Source organism: Balaenoptera borealis (assembly GCF_965194805.1).
Source record: "Balaenoptera borealis genome assembly, chromosome: 10".
NCBI classification, from domain to species: domain Eukaryota; kingdom Metazoa; phylum Chordata; class Mammalia; order Artiodactyla; family Balaenopteridae; genus Balaenoptera; species Balaenoptera borealis.
In genome coordinates this window covers 94,996,233-95,015,546 of record NC_138874.1, presented here as the reverse complement: position 1 = coordinate 95,015,546, position 19,314 = coordinate 94,996,233, and the positions used below count along the sequence as shown (strand labels likewise).

Here is a 19,314-nt window from a genome sequence, read left to right as displayed (position 1 = left end):
GGGTGGGGATGGTGGTGTGCTGAATTGGGCGACTGGGGTTGACATGTGTACACTGATGTGTGTAGAATTGATGCCTAATAAGAACCTGCAGTATAAAAAAACAAACAAACATAACAACTAATACTAAACTTTCATTGGGTTATTTGTATGGAAATATGTTAATATAAATGTTTCAGACATTAAAAAAAAAAAAGAAAAAAAAAAAAGAAATCAGGTAATTCGTTCTGAATTAAAGTTAAGCACTTGGCTTAGTTCTCTTTCATTTTTCTTCTCGTAAATCTCCAACTAAATTAATTAAGCTGGTGTTTAAAGCTGGCAGCCAACCTGACACAGGAAGCCATGTGGCAAGCTGGGCGTCAGTGGTGAAATTAGAACAAAAGTTAGAATCAGCTGCTCGGGAGGAGCCGGCCTGCTTTTCTTCTGCCCCCTGCTCCACCCCTCAACATACACAGGACTAACTGCCAAGACCTTCCTTGTTGGATGCTTCATCCCTGAGTCCCACAGCTGACTTTTTTTTTCTGTTCTATAAAACTTATGACAAATGCATGAGCAATAAAAAGGAAGCTTGGCCATTTTCCACTCAGAAGCCTAACAGCATGAACAGCTGCCGCTAATCTCATCATCCAAAACCAGATTAAGGCAGGGCCTCCAGGCCAATGACAGCAGAGAGGCCTGCCCGCATCAGAAGGAGAGGTGGTCCTGAGCTGCCATTAACATCAGCTGTGATGGCTAATTTCATGTGTCAACTTCTCCTGGACTAAGGGATGCCCAGGGAGGTGGTAAAACATTTTTTCCGGGTGTGTCTGAGAGGGTGTTTCAGGAAGAGATTAGCATACGGATCAGTAGACTGAGAAAAGAAGACCCACATCACCAGCATCCGTCAATGAATTGGACGGTGGGCATCATCCAGTTCATTGAGGGGCTGAAGAGAAGAACAAGGCAGAGGAAGGACACATTTGCTCTTGTTGCTTGGACTGGGGCATCCATCTTTTTTCGGCCCTCAGACTTTGGCACTCCTCGTTCTTGGACCTTCAGGTTTGGACTGGGACTTATACTACCAGCTCTCCTGGTCTCAGGTCTTTGGACTTGGACTGAATTATACTACTGTTTTTTTCTGATTCTCCAGTTCACACGTGACAGATTGTGGGACTTCTTGGCCTCTATAATCAAGTGAGCCAATTCTTACAATAAATCTCATATATTTCTATGTATTGATATATCCTACTGGTTCCGTTTCTCTGAAAAACCCTGACTTACACACCAGGCACTAAAGCAAAAATGCAAATGTTCATTTCTCTTCCTTCCTACCTCCTCTCTTCCTCCCCATCTTCTTTCTTTCTTTCCTTCCTTCCTCTCACCCTCTTTTTTACCCTCCTGTCCTTCCTTCCTTTGCCCCTTTCTTCCACTTCACTTAAATATTAATTGAGCACCTACCACAGGCTCGGCCCTGATCAATCAGTGGTGAACAATACAGACAAATTCCCTGTCTCCTTAGGGAGCTTGAATTCTAGTGGAGGAAACAGATCACACGCAATTAGAACAATTAATAAAGAAAATAAATATTGGGACACATCCTCTGCCACAGAGGATAAGACAGGGGCATTAGATAGGGTGGAGATGGAGAGGAGTACTTAGGAATTTAGACACGCAGCCTGAGAAGGAGCCAAGAAAGCTGGAGAAAGTGTTCCTGGAAGAAAGGCTCCTGGGATGGTGCTCCAAGAATTTGAGTGGAACTTATTTGTCCCTTGGAGACCACCATCTCTATTCTTTGTCATTCCTTTCAATAAGAAATCACATTTTCTAAGAGTTCTAAGTAGAAATTTCACAGAGCTCTGTAAGGGAATCTCTGAAATGAAGAGGTTGCTTGCAAAGTGACTCATCTATCCTCTTTTCTTGTAAGTTTAAGACACGAGTAGCTTGAGTGCACAAGGATCAAGCCACCGAACAAAAAACGCCAGTGGAAAAGCACTCAGTGGGAGCAAAGCTGTTCCCCTGCCTTAATTAACCTTCGTTCTAAGTTCGACATTCAGCACACTTCCTCCTAGAGTCGGCTACCGAAAAGAGGAAGGCATCTGCAGTAATTATATGGGCTCAGCTGTTTGAGTCCCTGAAATTTGTTTGACCTGAAGATTAAGGCAATTTAAAGCAAAATTTGTTTTGGTTCTGGAGCTTGGGGGTTGCGGGGGGGGGGGGGCCTCAATGCTAAATTGTGGCAACTTTGAAATACCAGCTGGGCCCTGGTGGGGCAGAGACGGGGACAAGCCTGGGCCGCTCTGATGTGTGCCTGTCTCCACAGTGCGAGATGATGTGATTTGACATCAATTAGCTGGTGTGCAAGAAAGTCATACCTTTCCCCAGTTAGCGGTAACCACAGAGTACCATGCACCTCTTCAAACATGACAAGCAGCTCGCAAGGCATTGCCTTTGTTGACGCTCATCAGGAATGACAGGCCGTGAGTTATGGAGAGGTGCTGAAGCAGCAGTGATTGGCCACAAACAGCACTGGGGAGGATAAAACCTCCTGACGTTTGGACCAGGTGAAATAACCAGGCAAACTCTAAGTGTATTATGGCCCCAAAGCATGAACTCAGAAGGTGTCTGTAAACATCCTGGACATCTCAGGAGACTCGTTGGTCCAGGAAGAGGTAAGACGCTTCCCAGAAGAATCTCCAGGCTGAACTCTTGTCTAGTAGAAAAGACTGACATGTGAGCTAACTTCCAGAGAACATGGAAGTTTGTGACCTTCCAATGTTTTTAAAAACTGAGAGCATTCTCCCAGACAAACAAGAAACAGACAAAAACTTAAGTGTGACTTTGATGGCCATCATTTCACAATTTATAACTGTTTACTTATTTTAAAAATGACGATCCTCAGTGCATAAAAGGATGAACAGGCATCATAAAAAACGCTATTTCATCACACCTCTCACTGCCAGAACTGGTCTAAAACTCTGCTGCTTGATGCTTTTTGACAGCTTAGGAATTATTGGTGACTCCCATTTCCTATAAAAATCCCAAAAGTCCTCAACCCAGAATTTTATTCAATTCATACCTCCCTGTGCAAACTTCTCTTTATGAAATCATGCTTTATATTTCCACGGGTCCTCTTTTTTCCATGATCAAAAGACAGACAGAGGCAAAGACAAAGAAAGATCCACAGGAAACATCTTAAGGTACAAAAACCAAGTACAGAAAGGTATACACCATACAATTCTGTTATTTTTTTTCTAAACTACATATTTATATACTCATTCAATTAAAGGAATGGACAGAAAAAATATAAGGCCTAATTGAAAGGAAAGTTTCCTTTTTTACCTTTTTTTCTTTTGTATACTTCAAAATTTGCGATTTTTTTACAATTAGCATATGTGTGTGTGTATTCATGGCATAAACTTATATAGATGTATATCATTAACATGGAACATTAAAGTGCGGTATTGGTATCTCACAGTTCCATAAGATTCCACCAAAATCCCAGAGAACACAGGGGGAAAAAAAGTGATTTACAAATCTAACCCAAACCAGTTTGTTGGTTTAAAATGATATAGATTAGTCAATGACACATCTTCCTCAGTTTCTTCAATATTTATAGGAAAATGTCAATCACTTCTTCCAACTAGGCTGAGAAATAAGATGTTTAACTGGAGTCAGACTGCAGCTGTGCCCAAACCCTAAATTCAAACTCCAAGTCTCAGTTGATAGAAACAATATTTATGACCACTTGCCTGGAGGAAGTGCAAATCTGTCACCTCCTTCAATCAGCGTTTCCTAAGTGTGTCTTTTGGGACATAAATGATGTCCAGTGTCCACAGATGTCCACAAGATGTCCAGTGAAGAAAGAATTCTTTGGTCAACCAAGTTTGGCAAATATTATGTATATTCCCTTCCATTGATTCAGAATACACAAGGGTGTACAAAAATATCTGAGAATTTGTGAAGTAGAGAAAAATGCCTCAAATTATTAACCTAGAATTCTCCCAATCTATTTGGTAAGGAACCACTTTTACGCAAATCCCAGTGTAGTATACTCAGGGAAATGTTTCTCCAGCTATTCCCATATATACTCCTAGGTTATGCCTCCAAAACTTCTTACCCAATCCTGTTGTGTTGCCCAGCCTCCTGCTACTTTATAGAACTGCAGTTACTGAACCGAAATCCTTTTCAACACTATCACTTTATATCAATGCACTTTGAATCATGTTATTTTGATTAGTGAAAATTATTGTGAAAAATTTTGCTTACATTAAAAATAAACTCACTTGGGGCTTCCCTGGTGGCACAGTGGTTGAGAATCTGCCTGCCAATGCAGGGGACATGGTTTCGAGCCCTGGTCGGGGAAGATCCCACATGCCGCGGAGCAACTGGGCCCGTGAGCCACAACTACTGAGCCTGCGCGCCTGGAACTTGTGCTCTGCAACAAGAGGGGCTGCGACAGTGAGAGGCCCGCGCACCGCGTTGAAGAGTGGCCCCCGCTCGCTGCAACTAGAGAAAGCCCTTGCACAGAAATGAAGACCCAACACAGCCAAAAATAAATATAAATAAATAAATAAAAATTAAAAAATAAAAATAAAAAAAATAAAAAATAAACTCACTAAGTTTTAGCTACTATTATGAACAAGCATAATGCTGAATTCCTTTCATGGACTATCCAACATCATCCTCAAAACAATCCTATGAGGCTAGCGCTGTTGTTACAAATTAGTGATGAGGAGAAGAGCCTGAAGGGGTTTGAAGAGTCTGGCCCAAGATAACACAGTGAGGAAATGTCAGAGGTTGGTTTCAAACCCAAGTAGCTTGGCTCCTGGGCTCACATTTGTAACCATCCCATGAACTTGATGTCTAAAATAACACATGATGGATAATTCTTAGTGTTTCTTTACCAGAAATAACTTGACTCCTAAACACTTTTGTTTTTGTTTTAATACTTTATTCACTATGTTGTATGAAATGGTTTTGTTTTCCTCTTCCCATTGGTGCCCAAACAGCTCCAGCCCAAAGCCTGGCTCAGCAGATGTGAAGAAGGCATGCGTGTGGTAGACCAACCTTATAGTGGCTCCATCTGACATTTTTACTTATTTTCCTTTTGACTCATTTTGCCTTATTTTCATCTCATCAGTTTTAATTTTTTTGTATTGGTATGCTGTGCATATGTTATACAAATATAAGGTAGTGTGGTAAAAACATATTGCACCTCTGGCACTTCCTATACATTCCTTATCTGCCGCAGACCTTTTTTCTCCAGCTGCATCATCGTAAAATATCATGATGAAAATAAGCCAGAATTGAGTTCCAGTCATAAACATACCTTCTTTAGTAGAGACCTCTAAACCTAGCTGGCTATTAGCATACAGTGCATTGCAGGGGAGAAGATTTGTCAGGAGCCCAGTTTGTCATCGACAGATAAGTAAAAGGTAGTTAATGTAAACTGCATTTCCAAAATTCATTCCATTTAGCATGGCTCAGGAAGGACCTTGAGACGGCAATCTAGAGACTGCTATGAGAGTGAGTAATGTGATGGCCACTTTCCATTTACGTGAGCATTTCTCTCCAGAGAGCACTTTGCAGTTGTCCTATTTACTCCTCCTTGTTACACTTGTCTGGTTGTTCAGGTGTGCTATGAGAGTGTGAAAACTTGAGCAACCAGTAGTAGCAGCCCCCCAGAGCTTAAACTGTGCTGAGAGATCTGGTTCATAACAAGCTCGTGCAAGTACCTCTTGCCTTGTGTGGGAAAGGTGTCTATTTCAAAGATGGCTGACCACGTGAGAAGCTGATCTGATTCATCTGGGTGGCCGTATCCCAGCAACCACATGGCCCATCAGTTTCAGTTATGGGGATGACTGAACCTAAGCTCAGACTTTGGGTTCAACTATTTAACCAGTTGTTTTGAAACAACAACAAAATCGATTTTTTTTAAAGACTTGAAACAACAATAAAACTTCACTATAGAAAATGTTTAAAATATGGATATACAAAAAGAAAAAAATACATAGCACCAAAATTGTTCACTGGGCCATGGGAATGTGAATTATTTCCATACTTGGATATACACACACACACACACACACACACTAACTCACTCTACATATGTGTGTGTGTATGTATATATGTGTAGTTTCACAAATCAAGCCCCAGTAAGGATTCCAAACTTCCATTTAACTACCTGGTAGACTGTATTACCACTTACCATGATCTAGTTCCTCTTTCTGCAGTAAGATTTTACTTTCCTGACACCTTGAATTCAGGTTTGACTGTGTCACTTGCTTCAGCCAATAAAATACAAGGAAACATATGTGAGATACCCCCTGTGTAGAAATGTTAAGGGCTGGTGCATGAAAATAAACATGGCTTTTTTTTTCCCAAAAGAATTAGGGTGGCATGTACTTTAAAGAACAGTGGAAACTATAGAAAATTTTAAAAAGGAAATATATATGAATTTCTACCAGTTAACTATGCTAGACTGACTTTGTTGGTATAGATTCATCCTTTTCTCTATGCAGAAGTTTTACCTAGTTGTAGTCACACTGCTTTTGTAATTTTACATCACTCTCCCACTTATCATAACCTAATAAGCATTTTTTCACACTATTATACTTTTTTCATAGCCAACATTTTTAATGGCTGCATAAATTCCTTTGATTGGTGATACTGTCATTTGTTAACCACTTCTCTATCTTGTACCTTCTAAATTTGCATAGCTTTCTTGCTCCGCGATAGAGCAGTGTCTCTATTGTTTCACCAATTGACGCCGTTTATCAGGCGTTTTCTTCTCATATATTAGACTGCATTTTCACTTTCTCCCAGCTACTCCTTTTCTCTCATGCCCTTTCTGCCTTCTAACATAGCTTGGAATTCCCTATGACAAGCATTTGATTTGATTTTCCCCTTGTTACAAAGCAATCTGTAATCTAATCTGTCAGGAAAGCTCATGCTTCCATCGCTTACCCCATGAGCTGAAGCCCAGGGAGGCATCAGTGATTGTCAAACACACCATAAGCAGTATAAAGATGAGCCCAGAGGGTGTTAATTCAGAGAGAGGGAGAGAGGAAGAGAGACAGAGCAGGAGCAACTTCTCTGTGAAAGAGGGAAAGAGCGATGATAAAGGGAAGTGGAAGGGAAGCTTTGGTTTCTAGAAGAAACGTTCTGCCGTGAGAAATGCCTAGGAATAAAACTGACCTCCATGATGGATTCTTACACGCTGATAAGAGAGACCAGGAAAACGGCATCAGTTAAACACCGCTATCCATTCACCGCATTAATGAGACAGCTTTCAGAATTCACTTGTATGAAGAGGGCTATCAATACCGGAGGAATCCAGAGGTACTGTGGCAGATTAGAACAGGATGAATATTTGCTAAGGGGATGAGGATTTTTCATTTTGTTTCTCATTTTCCTGCACACCACCGTTAAAACTCAGCCATGCCCAGAAGTCTGAGAAATCCAGCCTCACGCTTGTAATGCTGCATGATAATTTCATTGTACTAAACGTGGAAAACATTAGTGGGTCATTCGCTCTGGTCAGCTTTCAAAGCTAATTTGGCATTCTGGTGATACAAGCTCCACAAAGCTCTTGGAGTCAATACATTTTATTGCTCAAACAGATGTCCAAAGACCACGATGTTTTTGATTGGGAAGGTTTTTTGTTGTTGTTACTGTATTATATTAATAAACAATAGGCATTTGTTTATTGTTACCCGACCAAAGCCCAAATTCGTTAATAGGTTCTTTATAACACTATCTTACTGAGAAACCCCACTGGTCCCATGGTGTATGTTTTTGCTCATGGCAACGAGTAATAAACAAGACTTTTTCAACTACTATTGTGTTCAGGATGGGCTCTAGCTGGAGGGCACTGATACTATGGAGTTCTTTCTAGACTGAGTAGAGACAATTCTCCATGTGAACAAGAGTCACTTTTATTTTACAATAAATAGAGTATGACTTGGATGAGGAGTCCTTCAGCTTGAACACCATGTCCAGAACAATTAAGATACACTTGCTTCATCCGATGTGATTAAGAAGTTGGGTTCAGGTTCACACGGTCAGGTTTCAAATTCTGGCCCCGCTGCTTACTGTTTTTCTAGTCCCTGAATCTCCTTAAGTTTAGTTGCCTCATCCTCAGGCTTGGATAGTATTAGTTCCATCCCCACACGGTTGCCATGACCACTGAAGAGATGATGGCCATAAAGGACCAAGCACAGTGTCTGGCACATTTCAGGTCTCAACAAATCTTCATCATTATTAATATCACCTTTTACCCATAATGAAATCATTTTGCATGAGGAAGTTTAAGTGCATAGAAGAGAGTGTTATTTTAAGGTCTTTAAAAAATGTCCAGCATGTAGTAGACGTTCAATGAATATTTTTGAATGAATGGGTACAACTTACTTGGTAATTTTTTTTCCCTGTAGAGTTGAGCATCAGTGAAGTTATTAAAAAGTGAAAACATACTAGGTATATTCCAAGTTGCCTTTTGGTATATTATTAGTTAATGTGAATAACCAAAATTTGGGGATTTGTTTTTAACTTCAGGGTTTGTTTTTTTTTTTTTTTTTAACACGAGGGGCGTATCTGGAGTATTGTCAACCACTGAATTTTTTAGAGTAATGATGTATGATCTAACAAATTTATTTAAAATATATCGCTTTTGCTTAAAATTGGAAAAACATCCATCCTGATGAGATGCTACAATCTTTTTTAAAGGCGAAACTCCCGATAAGATTTTTCACGGGTCTTACCAGTAGGTGGAATATTTTCACACAAGCCCACCCACTAAAGTATCACTTGTTTCTAAATAAAGGTATGATTTACGTTTTGAAAAGAATATGTCCATCTATCATTCTTTTGAGGTTTGGGGAGGAAGATGCAAAAGCCAGCAAGATCCACCCTGGCAGCCATGATTTAGAACATATTGAAACAATCAAATTTGACGTTGTTAACAATTTATCTGGCTCAACCTTAATTCTGATGTACTGACAAGTGAAAATCTGGCAGAAACTCAGTGAACAAATTCCCTAATGTTTCAAGTGTTCTGTGATGCTTCCTTCCAAAATCCTTCAACTCAAGCCACACCCTAACTCTATCTTGGAACAATCTCTCACAGGCTTTCAACTTTGTTTTGTTATTGTCACACAAGAACCAAGACAGGAGTTAAAAGGATTTAAATTGATCTATTTGTCTTTGTCTTCGTACATATATATGTTTACTTTTTTTTAATGTCAAAAATATTCCTAGTAAAATCTCAGTGATGGATTTTTTAAATTTTTTGATTTATGCAATATCTTGGTTGAAATGCTGCTTTTGATTAATGCGTGAAAAAAAAGTTTCCAGCCAAATTAATCCACAGCAGCAGTTCTCAAACTTTTCTGTATATTAGAATAAACTAGTTCATTCTGGAAGTTTGGAGGCTGAGGCTGCATCCCATTCCAATGAAACCTCTGCGAGTGAAAACCAATCATCCATATTTCTGAAGCCCCTCCCAAGTTGGTTCTAGTGTGTAGTCAAGTTTGGGATCAGTGATCCAACCTGGTAACTCATAGCGTGGTATGTGGTGAACAGCACTGGTACTAGCTGGGAGCTTGTCAGAAATGCCAAGGGCTGGGTCCCTTCCTAGACCTACTGATTCAGAATCTGATCTAGACCACTGCTTCCCAAACTTTAATGCGCCTTCCAGTAACATTGGATCTCTTGTCAAAACACAGATTTGAATTCAGTTGTTAAGTCATAGAGCCTAAGACTCTGCATTTCTAATAAGCTCTCAGAGGACACCCATGGTTCTGGTCCAAGACTAGTCTTTGAGAAGGATCTAGCTGCTAAAGGATGAGTCATCTTCCTTGGGTCACAATCATCACAGCCTCCAATCTAACAAGGATAATAACAGCTATGGCTTTTAGGCAACTACCACATACCAGACAATGGGCTAAGAGCTTCTTTCTTACAAGCTCTATGAGAAAGAACTATGATAATTTATATTTAAAAAATAAATTATGATTCAGAGGGGTATAGTGTGGCTCAAAGCTGCTCAGCTTCCCCGATATCAAGGGCTCTCAGACTTCAGAGTGATTATGAATCACTCAATGTGCTCAGTACATGTGTAAATTATAAAGTATTCTGGCTCAGTGTGGTTGAGGTGAGGGGACTCAATAATCTATCGTCACCCTCAGGGATGGTCTGAGTCCCTTCCTAAGTTTCAATTGATGACATACAGACAACAGGATGGGACTATAAAGTGATGCTCAGTGAACATGCCAAACTAATCCTAAAGGATTTCTACTTAGCAAAACTTCATAAGTGTTGTACTTTAACTTGCAAGACATATGATTGAAATGAATTTTTCAAGAGATGGGCTTCTTAGGTTTCTAATAAATGAGAGGATACCATCACTGGGCTTACCCCTCTGGGACATTCAGAGTAAGTGTAATACACAGCACGTTTATGAAAACCACATTTACAGGAGACATATAAACTCATAAAGTAGCTGAACAATAACACAAGGTGGCATATGGTAGATGCCAAATGGGTGACAGAGGCAGTACTCATAATGAAAGTAGCTACCACTTACTGAATAACTATTATGTGGCAGATGTTTTATATAAATTGCCTCATTCTATCACTACAATCAAAGTAAGGTTATAATTAATATTTCTATTTTACAGATAAGGAAAAGGAAGCTCAAGGAGTTATGAAATTTTCCCAAGGACTCACCAATATTAAAAGCCAAACTGGGATTCCAACCACAGCTCTGTGTGACCCCAAATGCAATTCTATTTCTAGAATACCTTATTGCCTCTCCTACACCATCCTACCTCCTCTGTATTCTTGGAGGTCAGTGAAGGAAAACATGCAGCAACAGAGCAAGATTTGTGAGGAGATTTTTACATGAGCTGTTTTTATAAAGACTGCTGAGAGTTTGATAAGCCGAGAAGGGGCAGGAAGAGAAATCAAACCAGGAAAAGAGATTGATCAGGGAGCAGTAACAGGAAACAAGGGGGTGTTGAAGTTTGATAAGAAATGATTTGTTTGGGGAAGAAGTGTGGGGTGAAGTGCATAAGCTAAGAACGTTATAGAGGACCTTAACAATCCTCTCAGGGACATTGGTCTAAGGACAGTGCGGTCTCACAGAAGTTTTCAGGAGAGGGAGAGAAACGATACCCCTAGAGTTTTCATAAAATGTGTAAGACCCCAGTGTACTGAATGGTTTGTAGGCTAAGGAAGGAAGGATTTTGTGAAGGACTCTAATAAGCCTCACTGAAGTTCCAAAGGAATAGTAAAACGAGCAAATTTGTGGATGGGGGCGGGGCAGAGGGGTTCTTTATGGAACCTGGAAACATAAAGCAGGGGTGTCTTGACAGTTCCAAATTGTAGAGTTCTAAGGGATTTGGAATTTTCTCCAGGCAGTGGAAAGCCATTATGAAGATCAGTCTAGGAGAGACAGGAAAGAGGAAGACCTCTTGGAAAACAATAAATTTTTGATTTGAGGTGTTGAAAAGAAAGTATAAATAATAGGAACCAAGAATCTATAGGAGATCAAGAAACACAGGGTGACTGGAACGTTGGCATTCTGAGGAAATTCAGAATGATGAGAAGGTGGTAATGCCTGGAAGAATGTGAGTTGGTCATCTATTTACCCCTACGTAAAATCTGGACTTGGAGGTTATAGTGTAAAGGAAACAATACCGAGTAGGATGCATTTTCCTTTCAAAAAACCCCTGGTGACAATAATAAGAGCTTATGTTTATGCACTTTGTTTTTTATGTATATGTTTTATTATTTTATTCAAAAGACTCTTAAATAAATTACCTAATTGAAATCTCACTTATCAATGAAGAAGTTAGGGTAGAAATTATCACCCACATTTTCTATGTCAGGAAAGCAAGGCAGAGAGAGGTTCAATCATTTACTTGAGGCCACTCAGAGTATAAGTGGCCAAGGCAGAACTGGTCCCGTGGTTGTGTTTCAAGTCCGAGATCAGTCTCCTACAGCAAAGACAGCGAATCCTAGGCAGGAGAAAGCTGGGCTGGATGGGGACGAGCACATGGATTTCTGTAGCAATGTGTCATTCCTTCAGTTAGTCCATAAAGCAGAAGACAATTCAATACAAGTAGGTAATGACTTTGCACTTTGTCATTAGGCTTAAATTACAGAGGTACTTCTCATCAGTTTCCAGGAGAGTGAGAGAGCAAGAGGAAGGAAAGTTGGCTAACGGTGAGGGTTTTTTCTCTCTTTCTTGAAGTGCATGTTATCTGTGTCTAAATGTGGAACGGGAGGCCAGTGGATTCTGCGCCGCAGAGGGAGAGGTGACCTCGGCGCTGCACGCAGCGACCCTGGGCCGCGAGTTTGGGCATCTGATGCGGGTGCGGCCTGTGATCACCTACAGCTTGTCGCCCTTGGAGCAGCGCGCCTTCCCGCACTACTTCAGCGAGGGCTGCCCAACATGCTGCACCGCACTCGGACGTGCACCTTTCGCGTCGTGCCGCCATTTGTAGTGTTTTATTTTGTCTACACATGGGGAACACGGGAGTTTGAGAAATCCAAGAGGAAGAATCCAGCTGCCTATGAAAATGACAAATGAGCAACTCATCTGGATAATGGTCCCTTGTCTCTGAAAGACTCTTCTCTGGGAGAGGGGTCTACACTGTAGTGTCTCGAAGACACAATAAACTTACTAGAGGCTGCAGAAAAAAAAAAAAAAATTGTGGAACGCTTTGCATGAATCATTGACCCCTTAATTACTGAGTTCTAAAGCTATTCATCTGCCTGATCAGAAGAAGCCCACTCCAAATGAGGGCTCTTGGAGTCAACAACTCTCAGATACTGATCACGACCCAAAGCAGGCATGGAGGTTATTTAAAGTTTCTCACACTCCAACTGGGCAGGGAGGTAATGAACCTTAAGATTGCCTATGCCTCTGCTTACATCCAACACTGCCTTTTGGAAGGAAATAAACAAATAAACAAAAACAATGAAATTCTGGAGACCTGGATATACCAGTCTATAAATTGCATATACCTTGAGCAAGTCATTTAACCACTTTGTGCCTCAGTTTCTTGTCTATCAACTGACAATAAAAGGCATTAATTTCTAACTCTGTTTACTGACTTAATGCATGAATTAAAGACCTTACTATATGCCAAGGGTTGAGTTTAGTGCTGAATATCCGCATGGGATAACACAGGTTCTAGCCCAAATGAATCTTGGGGATTACCCAGAGAAATTAATAGTAAGCAAATAATTACAAAAATTAAGACCTCAGTGTTTTAGTGAGGCTTTCTAGAATGAAGGGATTTCTAAACTTAAGACACAATATAAAAGCAATCAATTTTAAGGTCAGGGGAAGAGAGCTAAGTCTTACTGAGAACCTACTATCTATTAGGTATTACGGTTAGATCTTTGTATGCATTTTCTAATTTAATCTTCCCCTCAATCCACACATTATCTGCTATTATATGTGTTTTCCCATAAAGGAACAAAGGTCGGGGAAGTTCATTCAATTGCCAAAATTCATCATATTGTGGTGCCTAAGAACCCAAATTCTGGAGTTAGGTTACGTGAGTTCAAATCCCAGCTCTGCCTCTTATTATCTGTGAACTTGGGAAGTTACTTAACTTTCCCTTTATCTTAGTTATCTCATCCATAAGATGAGAATAATAATATTACACAGATCATAGGGTTGTTGTGAGAATTAAATGATTTCATTGTGCCTGACCAAAAGGAAGTGTTACAGAAACATTAACTAATATATTATTCTTAATATTAGTTGGTTTGATAGTTAATTTCATGTGTCAACTTGGCTAGGTCATGGTGCCCATTCGTTTGGTCTAACGTCAGTCTAGATGTTGCTGTGGAGGTATTAACAGCCACATCAGTAGGCTTTCAATGAAGCAGTTTACTTGTGGCTGGGCCTTATCCAATCAGTTGAAGGCTAAGGCAAAGACGGAGGTTTCCTAAAGGAGAAGGGTTTCAGCCACAAGACTGCAACATAGAAACCCTGCTTGATGTTAATCCCAAAATCCCAATTTATCCCTCTCCCCCACCTTTCCCCTTTGGTAACTATAAGTTTGGGATTGACATATACACACTATTATATTTAAAATAGATAACCAACAAGGACCTACTATATAGCACAGGGAACTCTGCTCAATATTCTGTAATCACCAAAATGGGAAAAGAATTTGAAAAAGAATGGATAAATGTATATGTATAGCTGGATCACTTTGCCGTACACCTGAAGCTAACACAACATTGTAAATCAACTATACTCCAATATGGAATAAAAATTTTTAAAAATAAAGCAATTTAAGGGGAAAAAAAAAAAACCTGCTTGAGTTTCCAGCTTGCCTGGCCTGCCCTGTGGAATTTGGACTCAAGACTAGGTCACCTCTTACCTGAATTTACAGCCTGCTGGCTTACCATATGGATTTTGGACTCATAAGCCCCCATAATAGGATATATCCTATTGGTACTGTTTCTCTGAAGACTCTGACTAATACAGTTGAAAAGCCTGAATATGAATCCGGTTCTGATTGCAAAGGTCAGTTCTTCATTTCAAAGTTCCAATGGACTTTCCTGTCGTTAAAAGCTGTTCAATCTGTACTGCTCTCTTTTACCAATTTGTTTTTTTAAAAAAACAAACAAGGATTTTGATGAGTTTTTACTGAAAAAGGCAGTGGCAATCAAGTCCAAAGAGACCTGACTACAGGTCTTTTCTCTTTGTTGTCCAGAACGTTCCTTCCCTGAGGGCTTTGTCACGGTGAATGGGGCCACAGCTGACAAGTCACATTTCTTTCATAATAGAGAGAAAAGTTTAAAATGAGACTTTCATTAGTTTTTGCACTGCCCTAATTTCTTTTCTCCTCTGCTTTCACACCAGCTGCAGACTTTAATTAAACTGTGGCAAGTCTCCTAAACTTGGCGGGCTTTCCAGAGAAAACAAGGGCATCTCCTCCCAGGGCAGATCTTTCCCGGAGTCCTCCAGCTTGCATTTATTTTCCCCAACTGTCTGGATTAGTGGCTACAAACTTTGCCTGTCCTCATATTTTGTTTCCTCCCTTTTGTTCTCACTTCGCAGATTTCACTAGAACTTCCTGAGCCATGCATTACTGCCATGACTAATTCTAAGTAATATTTCATGGCTGTAATTATGGTAAATTACTACACTGGTTTATCATTTTGACTCTTTACTTTAAAGCACCATTCATAGCCACAGGATAAAACTATCATATCTGTATTTACGGATGAAATTAATCCACCCCTTTATTATAGACAGTGATAAAATGAGAGTTGAAAAGGAAGCACAGTCTTATTAGGCTGTAGACAATGACAAATATATTCTGGACCATCTCAAAATACTCCTGAAACTCAGTGGCTATGTACCCTGGGCCCTGCTTTCTGCACCTGTTCTGTGATTATCAAACCGTGTAATATAGAGAGCTGAGACTCACAAGTTAATTCATCATTGCTTATATGACAAGGTTATTTAAAAAGACAGTATATTTATTTATGAGACCATTTCCTTCTGCAGAGATTCTTCTGCAAGCTGCATCACAGTACCCTTCCCACCTTGAAATAATATGAGACAGCTTACAGGAAAATCATAGAAAATGTTGATGTAAAGACACTAACAACTGAATAAATAAGGAGGGGTCAGGGACTGGACAAATGACAGGGGGGAGAAGTTGAGAATCAAAGACTATGGAGAAGAAACATACACATATCTTTTGCTGAGGAAAGATAATACAGGGGAACAGCGGGAAAGGGTACTGGGAAATAGCTGAAGACAAGGTTTTTAGACCAAAAGAGGTGATATCCAGAAGGTCCAGGAGAGCAAGCAAGAATCAAAAGAAACCTAAGATTATCCTCCTTCTAAAACCTAACCAGGATTCACCTATATAAAGAGCATTCTTTACCAAATAATAACCTCAGGCCATCTTAGTTAAGCCCTAGCTATAAGTACTTCTCAACAAATATTTACAGAGAATCTACCCCATGTCTGGCCCTCAACTAGGCACTGGAATGTAGCAGTGAACAAGAGAATCATGGAACTTGCCTACATGATGCTCACAGTTCAATTAGAAAGAGACACATTCAATAAATAATCTTTTGATAGTTTATTCTACTGAGAAGTGTTAGAAGTTCTATAAAGAAAAAACACAGGGTATTACGAGAGCACATCACGGGGCGGGGGTTGTTTTAGCTAGCCAGAAAGCTCAAAGCAAACCTCCCTGAGGAAGTGATATTTTCAAACCTAAGAATGAGTAAGGCTTCACACAGGCTGTTCCCTCTGCCTGGAACTCCTCCCTTCCCTTGTGGCCAAGAGCCTAAGTGGGAAAAAGCCTGATCCTCAGAATGAAGAGTAGCATGCTTAGAGGACAGTGAGGGGGGAGGAAAGGGCCTGAGGTGAGGGGGTCAGGGGTGTCTTAGGAAGACTGTGCCAGGGATTCACAGACCACATGAAGAATTTGAACTTTCTTATCAGAGCAAAGAGAAGCAACTTCAGCATTTAAAATGAAGGAACAACATGACTGGATTTGCATTTTTAAAAGATGCCCTCTTTTGAGAACAGGTCACAGGTGGAAGAGCAGGAAAAGGGGCTATCGGAAGATAACCTCAGGGACTGGTTTGTACTGAGAACGCTCTATTTGGCAGGCATTGCGCTTGATGTATGCGAACTCACTTTGCCTCACTATATGTGGCTGGGATTCAGGGCTGGTTTTGTGGGCATGTTGCAAAGGACCAGCTCAGTCAGCCAAGTGCCTGGCACCCGGAAGAGCCCTGCACTGGGGTGTTAAGGCTCTGTGGTGTCTGTTTTGAAATTCCTAATAATTTGATCATTGCATGATTGGAGATGTGGCTGGAACAACGGAGACTGCCCGGGGCTTAGTGCTGCCTCCTTTGCCCTCTCTGCCTCTCTCAGATGGGCTGTCAGCTGTCTGCTCCCAGTACCCTGGCACCCTGGGTCCCACCAGATCTCCCCCCCGCTCCATCCCTGCCCCATGACCACAGCCACTCTTTCCCCCAGGGAATGATGGAATCATGTCGGTCTGAGAAGGCCTGCTTTCCACCATCATCCTGTGCCCCCAGCAGGGCCGTCCCCTCCACAAGAGTATAGGATGGCGCTCAGACACGTGTTGACCATCCCTGCCCACTGTCCAGGGCTGGCAGCACCATGGGGTGTTTCGCGGGTGACTTTTCAGGGATGATCCCTTCACCTACCCCACTCCAGGCACCAAGCACATCCTAGCACAGAGAATGAAAACTCGTGGAGGTCACCACTGGCCCGGGGCTGGGTCGGCAGGCCCAGAGACAGGAGATTGACTGGGACACGTTGCCTTGGTCTGGCAGCTGACTGACCTGCTGTCACCTGCCCTCACAGGGTGGGACCCTAGGCCACCTGTGGAGTCTGCATGAGGATTTCCATCCCTGAGGCAGCATGACAGGAAATGGCAAAACCAAAAAACACAAAAACACACACAAAAATGCCATGACAATTTAAGAGGCAGACTGCAGAAGAAAGCTTTATATCTTAGTACCTTTAATGGCTTTATCCTGCTCTTTGAACAATGGCCCTTGAACTTCATTTTGCACTAAGTTACAGAAATTATGTAGCCAGTCTCGCACATTATTGATACATTTTCCAGATATGGAAATTAAATTCTGTGTGGCCAGCCATGTGACACGGGGCAAGTTATTTAAGCTCTCAGAGCTCAGGATCTTAATCACCATGCACAGCTCCCTTTTTAGACAGGATGTAGTTTTGGATATATTTATTTAGGGTGCTATTGAGGCAACTAGCGGAGATGTTGAGAAGAAAGAGAGATATGTGTGTGTGTGTGTGTGTGTGTGTGTGTGTGTGTATTTATGTGTATATATTTGCATATATACATATATATTTCAAATTTTTCTTGTGAGATAATTTAGAATTGTAACTCTATCATCTTTTTTATAGGTCAGAATTTCTAAAAAAGGGCATTTGATTGAGTCATAAATATAAATTATGTCTCACAAGGAAATTCTGGGAGCCAATTCAGATGTCAAGGAATTGGGGGATCTTTTTAATGGAAATGATCAGATAAATAATAAACACATTGAGCATGTATTATGTGACTGGCCTAAATCTAGGCCCTTTACATGCATTATCTCCATGTAAGACTAACTTTATTATAATTTATTGTTACCTTCACTTGACAGATAAATGTTCAAGTCCTAAAGAGGCAATTTGCTGGAGATAACACAGCTTCACTTGCAGAAATGAAGTCTGTGTGCACAGTTTGCAGGGGTATGAGGTGGAGTCCCTCTTCCCAGGTCACCTTTGGAGGAATGAGGGCATCTGAGTGTGGCACTGCTCAGAGAGTCCTCTGGGTCCACAGCAAGTCCCCTGGTGAGTGGTATAGGCAGGTTCTCCAGTCCTCTCCAGGCACGGCCCTGGCCAAAAAATTGCTGGTTTTCCTCCTTACTCTGGATGAGCGTGATACGACTTTCCTTTCAAGAGCTGTGCTAAGGCTACCCACCCCAGTACACTGACAAGGAGCCTTGTACTTCTCTGCCCTCATCTTGACCTCCCTCCATGTGACTAGGTAAACAAACAAGAATAAACATAAAACAAGCAAACATATAAAACAAACACACAGTATATACGTCCTTAGTGCTTCTGGATTTGTAATAACTTCCCAAAAGACTTCATGGATAAAACAACTCAACTGGTAAGAATCATTCATTCCTGCATTCATTGATTTTGCTTTATATATTGATTATCAACCAGAGCCTGTTCTGGGTGTTGGGGATTACAGTGGGGAACAAAACAGAAAATGTTAACTCTTTCATGGACCTCATATTCTAGTTGGGAGGTGATATGATAATTAAATATATGTCTAACGGTGATACATACCATGGAGAAAAGCAAGCAGGTAAGTGCAAAATAAAATGCAGGAGAGCCAGGCAAGGTGCTATTGTAACAGGGGGTTGGGAAAAGCCTATCTCTCTGATATATTTGGGCAGAAATTTGGAAGTAGTAAAGGGCTAACCTACATACTTACCCAAGGAAAGAACATTACAGGAAGTATTTCAGCAAGTGCAAAATCCCTGAGGCTGAAGTTTGCTTAGCATATGCAAGGAAGATAAAGGAAGCAGAGTGAACAGATGGGAGAAGAGGATGACCAAGAGAAGTGATGGCAGGGGAAGCGGGGAGATCACCTGATGCTTTGTAGGGCAAAGCAAGGACTTTGCCTTTACTTGCATATGGGAACCACCTGAAGGTTTTGAACAGGGTGGTCACATGATCTGACATTGTAACAGGCTCTTCCTGGCTGCTATGCTGGGAAG

At 40.9% G+C, this 19,314-nt stretch overlaps 1 pseudogene across 1 annotated transcript; it reads left to right on the top strand.

The window, feature by feature from the left end:
- Window positions 1-12,104: 12,104 nt before the first annotated feature.
- Window positions 12,105-16,953, top strand: LOC309604747 (cytochrome b-c1 complex subunit 8 pseudogene; annotated as a pseudogene). Its single transcript has 2 exons — window positions 12,105-12,142; window positions 12,230-16,953. The product of its transcript is annotated as a cytochrome b-c1 complex subunit 8 pseudogene (transcript).
- The last annotated feature ends 2,361 nt before the right edge of the window (window positions 16,954-19,314 follow it).